The 8,860-nt window shown below is 48.4% G+C and overlaps 1 protein-coding gene across 1 annotated transcript in view; it reads right to left on the reverse strand.

Moving 5' to 3' along the window:
• GPD2 (glycerol-3-phosphate dehydrogenase 2) overlaps positions 1-8,632 on the reverse strand; it is a 1,016,859-nt gene extending 1,008,227 nt beyond the window's left edge. Inside the window, exon 1 of the mRNA XM_069225155.1 lies at positions 8,439-8,632. The gene's annotated coding sequence lies outside the window, so the exon portion shown is untranslated. The remainder of the gene's footprint in view (positions 1-8,438) is intronic.
• Positions 8,633-8,860: the final 228 nt, after the last annotated feature.

An 8,860-nucleotide genomic window follows, 5' to 3' on the forward strand; every position in this document is an offset into this window, starting at 1 on the left:
TGCCATCAGAGAAGCTCCGAAGCAACAGCACCCGGTTGAGCAGGTGAGCCCAGCGGAGCCAAAAGGCGTCAAGAAAGAGAACCCCCTCTGCTGTCTGGTGTGGCCGGCGTGGCCCTGTCTATGCCATCAAAGCAGCCCTGACTAACTTGCACCTGACTAAGCAGGTAAGCACGGCGGAGCCGGGATGTGTCGTGGGCAAGGACCCCACCAACTATCGTCGCCACTGGGGCAGCCGGCTGGGGACCTGCCTGCGCCGTTGGAAGGGCCCTGAATCCTTGGGACATGGCTGATCGACTGAGCACAGCAGAGCCAGAGTATGCCGCAGGAGTGGGTGGGCCCCCTCTGTAATGGGTTGCTGGCGTGACCGGCGGGGTTGTGACACTGCGTCATCGAAAGAGCCCCAAACCACTGAGATCCGGCTGAGCGGATAGGTGTGGCGGGGCCTCTGCACCGTTCTTCTACCCGCACACCTTCCATCCATTGGCCCAGCTATACAGGGCTGCTAGGTCTGCCCCAATCGCCGTCCCTCCCTAGCACTGGACTGCTGAGGAGGACGCTGCCGTCAGGCCAGCAACAACCGCCACCCCCCTGGCACTGACCTACGATACCTCACTCAGACTTGAAGATGTGACGCCAACAAGGTAATATTGACTTTACCTGGCTACTTATTCATTGAGTGCAGCTACTTTCTTTACTTGATCTGCTGGGGGCCCCTCTCTCTGTGCCCTGAGACCTTGGAGAGCATGGCGGGATGGCAGCTGCTGATCGGCTGCCGTGTGAGGGTTCCCCAGGGAGCTTCCATCATTCTAGAGGGATCACAATGGCAGCATAATTCTAGACAATACAGCACGAACCTACGCAGGGGACTTGCCCAGGGAGAACACGGCATGTCAACATGCTTGCCATATCGTGATATCACTGGACATATGTGGGCTAACACAGGGCTGGAGGAGAGCCACATGTGCAATAACCAGTACTAAGTACATTACCTGTGATGCTTTTGTCTACATACTTGGGTTGGGGGAATGCTCTACAGGCCTGTTCACTTCAGACTAATGCCCACCCCAACCTAACAGCCCAAGGTCCTCCCTCTTAGCTTGTGCATTGGTCATACCAGGTGATACCCAAGCTACAGCAACCATACACTGTCAGATCCTGTTTTACTATCCGCAGGATCGTGCGCCTCCTCAGATGCATATTGCCCTAGGCATTTCATGTACTATGTCCAAAGTGCCACCCCCACATTAGCATGTACTTCTCATCGCGATAAAGACTGGGGTTTGTGATTCTGACCCACCTGCGCTGGAGCCCAAGTGACTTGGACATTATCATCCCCTCCATTTGCACCCTCAAGGGGAAAACGCGGCTTGCAAAGACTAGGCCGGATGCAAAAGCGATGGGTGATCCCACCCAGCTTGTTTCGTCCTTAACCATGGACAATTTTCGCCATCTTGAGTCCACTCTTAATAAATACTCTGAAGTCTGGGAAGCTCTTCCGTGCCATACTTGACATTAAAACCTTACTAGAAGCAAAAATTGACTCAGTATCTCTTGACGTGAGCCTCCTTCGAGCAGACCACCGCAAACTCGCTGAAAGAGTTAATGACATGGAATCAAGATTCATACCATTGCCCTCTTTACACCATAGGGTGGAGGATGCCGAGGGGCGCTCATTGTGCAACAACATCCAATTTATCAGAATCCCTGAGAGATCAGAACTTCCTAGCGTTGAACACCTTCTTGAGAAATGGCTCATGGGCACTGTGTTGAAAGATAAATATCTACCCTGTTCTCAGTTGAAAGGGCACATTGCATACCAGGACGTCCACCTAGGGCAGGAGCACGAACACGCCCTTTCATTGCCCAATTTCTAAATTTCAGAGACTGGGACCTACTTCTCCAACTGTTTTGCATAAAAAGGCCCTGGCATTTGGAAAACGCCACCATTTTGGCCTACCAGGATATCACTTTAGAGGCCCAACATAAACGAGGCTCTTACCTGAGGGTCAAGCAATGCCTCCATGAACTTCAATTCCTGGATACACTTCTCTTCCCGGCAAAACTCAAGATTAAAGATGGTGAAACCTCCCATGTTTTCCACAGCCCTGAGGATGAAGCACAGGGCGCAGTGGGGACATGGGTGACACCTAAACACAGACGCCACTGATGCAGAGACGACCGGACTGAACCCAAGCAGCAGAGGAGCAGGAACATGAAGTTGAGACAGTGCCACTACACCAAGCCAACTCCTTTGCTGCCCTGAGACCTAATTCTCCTGATGACTCTGGCCCTGAAATTTGTAACTTTGAGGCCTCCTCCACATCTAGTACCAGAGACCCCCAGCTCACACCCCGGCCTGCCGATGACCTTATCTGACCTGCCTATGTGCCCTTGATGTATCTCTTGTGCTGCCCCATGCTACCGGAGCTCGGATGCATTAACAGTCGTTGTGAAGGGATACATGACACCACTCCTATCTGTCTATGAGCCCACGGGATGAGCCATGACTCCCACTGCTATGCCATGTCATACCAACATTCCTCTAAGGAATGGTTCTTTTGCATATTTTCCTTTTCTATGCAGTGGTCTTGTCGTTGTTTAATGGGCGGCCCTTGTTGAGGTTACTTTCCAGGGGGGATGCTACTGTATTTGGATATTATTAGTTTGATTACTGTGTTTTGCTCTGGAAATTCTTGCTGGACTCAATGCTATTGCTACACTTACAATACGAATATAACAGTGTTGGCCCATATTGGTTTATGCGGGAGGGACAGGATGGCTCAGGAGTTATGCTGGATTGGGTCCTGTACACTCATCTCCTACATGTAGGTTGTAAGCTGTGACAGATACCCCGAAACTCACATAGCAAATCCCACACTATCATATTATGACAAGGAATGTGTGTAGCATGACCTTTTCAACCAAATGTCAGAGTGTACACATACCTTAGACATGGAAATGTACATGTGGCCATGCTTCAGGAAACGCACCTCACGACTTCTGAATTGGACTGTCTGCATGTTAAATGGCGGGAACAAGTATATGGCACTAGAAGGTCTGCATACGCACAGAGGGGTGCTTGTTTGGATAGTCACTGGGGTCCCCTGCACCAACTACCCAAAGAGTAGACACGGATGGACGATTTGTCATCTTGGAAGGCTTCTTAGACAGTACATCCCTCAACTTGGTGGAAAAATATGCACCCAATGCCAATCGGGCAGGATTCCTTGTTGTCCTTACTCCAGCGCTTCTCCAGGATCCGTTACATCTCGCGTTGTGGGAAGAAGACTAACTGTGTCCCAGACTTTCAGCTTTATCGCTCTTATCCCCCCTTACCCACAGCCATCAGTGCCCGCGTCACCCGCAACTTCACCAACTTGTGCACCCGTATGCGCTTACATGACTTATGGCGCCAGAGTCACCCACATGATCATGAGTACTCGTCCTACTCATCGGTTCATGACTTACATATCATGATCGATCTCCTTCTTTGCTCAGATCTGATTGGCCACTTACTAACCCATTCGGAATATCTCTGTCGGTCACTCTCTGATCATTGCCCATTGCTCTTAAAACGGAGATGGGGCAAACAACGTCCTTCCATCCCCTCCTGGCGACTCCAACCAGAGTCGTTATCAGACCCTCCTTTCTGTGACGATTTGCCACAATGTCTTGCTCGCTATTTTGAAGTAAACACCGGCTCTGCTTCCTCCTGCGCCGTAGAACGGAACGTTCATAACGCAGTGATCCAGGGACATTGTATGGCGTCCTCTTAGGGTATCCGACGCCAACTGATCGAAGACTTTACTGCCATTGAATGGCATCAATGGCTGCTGGAAACTCGGGTCACAGCCCGAATGGAGTCGCCGTGCCGACTATGGCACCTTCGCGAATGTCGCAATGCAGCAGACTCCTCTCTGAGTCACCATAATTTCCGGAAGCTGATGGCTATGCAACATGCTCACGGGGTCCGTTCAGGCAAACTACTTGCTTGGCTTTTCCGTGAAGAGCTACACAGCGCCCCTATTGTGGTACTTCGCCTTGATGACAGCACTACGGCCACTTCTCAGCTAGCTACCAATGACGCATATTGCGCCTACTACCAGGAATTGTACATGTAGCCCGCTACCGCACACAACTGTGTGAGTTTTTATCCATCACATCTCTTCCCAGACTTTCAATCTCCCGACAGGATGCCCTTGAGGAGCCCCTGCACGTTGATGAGATTTGCGCAGCTATATCCCCGATTGCCAGCAATAAGACCCCAGGCACAGGCGGTTTGCCTACTGAGTATAAAGCTACCTTCTGTACTTCCATCACGCAGCGCCCTTTCGGGGTGTTTCAGGAAGACCACAAAAGAGGCTGATTACCAGACACACTCTGTGAAGCCCTGATAGTGGTCCTTCCTAAACTGGGTCGGGATCCAACGGATGTGAAGTCAGACCTCCACCTGTCACTATCGAACCTTGACTGCAAGATATTGGGTAAGATCATAGCGAACCGCCTGCTCCCCGTAATTCATAAGTTAGTCCACACCGATCAATCGGGCTTTGTACCGGATTGCAGCATCTTCCCTAACATACGATGTCTGTTGCGGCTCATCCACAACACCCACTCAGATGCCCTTGATCAGGTGGCCGTGTCGCTGGGCATTGAGAAAGCCTTTGACACCTTAGGTTGGGATTTCCTTTTCTCAGTCCTTGCTAATATGAGTTTTGGGCCTCGGTTTTTTAGATGTCCGGTGGCTAGGGTAAAGACTGGACAGGAGATATCGGAAAGTTTTGCTATTCAACGGGGTACCTGTAAGGGGTGTCCCTTATCGCCGCTTATTTTTGCATTAGCCATGGAACCTCGTGCTTGTCAGCTGCACCATCGAGCGAGAGCTTGAGGAGTTCCTATATTAGGCTCTTGTCACATCATATCACTTTATGCAGATGACAACCTAGTCTATCTCAGATGTCAGACTGTACTTACGGACTTTATGCAACTCCTGTCAGCGTTTGGTGAAGCCTTGGGGCTACAGGTGAATTGGCCCAAATCGTTTCTATCTCCTTTGGCACCACACCCAACACCACATAGGGCAGCTATGGCTGACATATGCCTCTAGTGGTGTTAGGACCCCTTTAAGTACCTGGGAGTTTGAATTTATCACATGGTGAAGGATATCAAAGAAGGCAACCTTGAGAAGGCAGCTGCCAACACCTGCAGTTCCCTCCCTTTTTGGCGGTCATTGTCCTTATCACCATTGGGCTGTGTTGCCGTGTCTAAGATGCTGACTCTGCCGAGATTGCTGTACTGCTTTGAAGAGTTACTCATAGTGAACCCATGTGCCTTTTTTTCGGATGCTCAGATGCTTCCAGATCAAGTTCATATGGAGCGATGGCCACCACAGAGTGGCCCTGACCAAACTTCAGAGACCGATGTCAGAAAGCAGGCTGGGATACCCCAACTTTGAACTCTATTACACTGTGGCACAGCTGCAGTGGCCAATGGCTTGCTCGTGTTCCGCCAACTATCTAGAATTGCTCCAAGTTCAAACAATGCTGGAAGGTGTGTTTACACTTGGTTGTCGCATTCGCCCAGATCCTGCCAGCGTTTCTCACCAGATGAAGGTGGCCCACACATGCTGGAGTCGTTTTGTTCACCCCAAAGGCCCCCACCTCCCATTTTCACAGGTAATCCCTATATGGCACTTATCTAACTTGAAAGGAGAGATAACAGCTGCCAACCTAGGTCTCTGAAGGCTGCAGGAGCTACCCATGAGGGTGATCTATACTTAGAGGGCCCCCTTATGACATTCCAAGACATTGCAGAAATATACACTATCCCACCCGGACAATTTCTCACTTATTACACCTTACAACATGCACTGCGACATTCTTGGGAAGCCGCGGATAGGAAACCTCCTACATCGCCAACTTTACACACTATACTCTTCGCTGGGGGCACGTGGCACGCTATCACTAGTCTTTATAAGTCTTTGCATATGTCCACACTGAGTCTCATGGCGAATGTATGCAGTACTACTGCAACCACTATCTGATAAAGAATGGACAACAGTGCTCCACCTAGTGAAAGTTGAGTCCGGAAACCTTAGGTTCAGGATCACACAATTTAATTATGTCCATCAGGCTTATTTAGATCCCCATCGCATCAAACACATGTTCTCCTTGTCTTCCCCTGGGTGCCCACGCTGTGCACTATCTTCGGTAGGATTTTATCACATGGTGTGGGAATGTCCGGTACTACAACCCACTTGGCACATGGTAATTTAAATTGTGATGGAACTGACAACACACGACCTGCCTCACACACCCTCTTCTTGCCTTTTGGGTCTTCGCTCCCGAAAAAGGGGCGATAAACTTCACAGATTTATCGATCTTGCCTATGTACTGTATAAGCGTAGAGTGAATATGGCATGAAAATACCCCCCAGACCTACATATGTGGCTTTGGGGTCTGCTTACATGTAGACGCGCAGAGACACACACTATTCAGTGGTTACAAGCACAAGGAGTCATCCGCTCTAAGGAAGAATGCTGGGAGACCTTATTACTAAATGTAGAAACCTCCTTGAACACTGCGCTGTCCCACGACAAATGGCCATTCACACATGACATTATTCTCACGATCTCTCACGCCCCTGCTTCCAACCACTGGTCACGCTACTTGCATACTCCCATCGGATACTCTTTTTATCTCTAGGTAGTATATAATCTATCACACACCACATATAGTTCCATGAGCTTGTTTAATTATGTTTGATTGTTCTACTTGTTTACATAATGTTTATTAAGTATGTTCACATGTCTCTATTGGCGCTCAAACCCGTACAACAATCATATGATCATCGTTCTAATGTACGAGTCGTACCGCGTAAGGCGGCATGTAATTTATTGCTGTAACAATTGTACCCAATATTTCTGGTGTCAAATATAAACTAATAAACAGACATTTAAAAAAAAAAAAAAAAACGTTATTCTTGGGAGGTATGTATACAAAACAGTAATTTAAACATACTCTTATAGAAAGCAGGCAGTTCACACAATAAGAACACTTAAGTATACCGTTTACTAAAGTTCAGACACTGAAACCGAGGAGGACACTATATAGTTTGGCACCATCTTGACTGTCATTTAAGCACTAACGAAAGTCAATATAATCGACCTCGTTGCCAAGGATAGTTAGGAAAACAGTTTCACAATTAACAGTAAATGTCTTCCTCATAAAACATGGCCTTATGAATCACTGTTTGACTCTATAAAAGTCTACGTACTCACTACATATCTAGCTGTAACCCGAGCCTTAACAACGGAGAAACAAGCGCCAACTGGTGATGTGCCCACTTACACTTGAAAGAAAAGTTACCATCTTCAAAAACCAACTACAAAGATGTCAACAGTGCAGAACAAAGTGTGTAACCAAGGTCTGTGATTGTTCTCTTCTTCCTTCGTAAAGTAATTAAGAATTGCCCCGCTGCGCGCTTGTCAAAGTGCTCGCACCTTACAAACAGGGGTGCAACACTTAGCGAAGTGTTTTTACACATGCCAACATTTTTCAGTTTCCAGCGGAAGAGGATGGGGCTACAACTACTCTCCTTATACACAAAGATTTTGAATAGCTCACTGTGGGATTATATACACTGCTAGAGCAATTCACTCCCACAAAGCTTCAATCATTCAATGAGAAATACTGTAACTCATCCAAACTAGACTAACGAAGAGGGAAGAGGAGGTTTGAGAAGATTGTTTGTATTGCGTAATACAGCTAAAAAATAAAAATTGTTAACATTATTTTGGCAAGCAAGCCCACCAAAGCAGATATTTTACCTACATTTGTCAGAGAAATATGGTTCAATGTACACTGAATTTCACAGTAAATACTTCACCGCCTTAAGAGTGCAGTAGCAATAGGCTTAAGTGAACTACATCGCAGCAAGAGGCAGGGCCGTTAGAATGGCACGAGACACTGTAGTGAACCGTTGACAGGAGAGAGCGGTTAGCAGCAACGGTGGGCCGGGTGATGGTGTTCTACCCTTAAATATGTATGTTGGTGATCAGGTGCATAGTGGCGTGGTGGTGGCCTTTACCTCAGATGGTGGCTGCCTGGAGGTAGTTTAGGGAAGGCGTGTGTCGTGGGCTGATCTTGAAATAAGCAGATCGATGGCCTGACTCGGAGGCTGACAATATTGGCGGGTTGGGGTCTAGCCTTGGGGTGAGAGTAGTCGAGTCGTGGCTCTGATGCAGGATGAACGCAGATTTTGTGCTGGGTGCAGAGGGAGTCCTGACTGAGAACAGCACTGCTCTGGCATTGTGGTCAACAGTTTGCTAGTATGACTTGCAGAGTCACAGCAAGTGGTGAGCAGAGTTATCGTACCCTGATGATAGCAGCACATTAAGTATACAGTAAAGTATAGAGGGGCATGCTCATTGTACTCACACTAAGCCTCACGGGCTCTGCTGCACTACTCTCACTCGAAGCTACCGCCTCCGCCCCTGCGTGAGCTAGCTTTTCCTCTGGGAACTAGCTGGCAGCTGCCTCTGCTGCCCAAGTAACACCTGCTTAAACGAGCTCTAAAGCAATCCGAAAGTGATGCCTGAACGCGGAAGTGCATAGGAGTTCACAAGACTGACGGCATAGCAGCCCAATAAAACTTAGAGATGCTCTGACTCCCTGTCCAATCGCGACGGCACAGGGGCGGAGCTAAAGCAGACTTTACTTGGAGCTTGTGGATGTTGTTAGACGGATGGGATGTTTCAGCGTGCTATAGAGGCGGCCTTCGGAATTTTGAACTTGGATGCACAGAGCCTTTCTCGCTTATATTCAAAACCTTTTCATGAGAGTCTGACACGTGCGTGCAT

The sequence above is a fragment of the Pleurodeles waltl genome, chromosome 3_1 (assembly GCF_031143425.1).
Source record: "Pleurodeles waltl isolate 20211129_DDA chromosome 3_1, aPleWal1.hap1.20221129, whole genome shotgun sequence".
In the NCBI taxonomy this organism is placed as follows: domain Eukaryota; kingdom Metazoa; phylum Chordata; class Amphibia; order Caudata; family Salamandridae; genus Pleurodeles; species Pleurodeles waltl.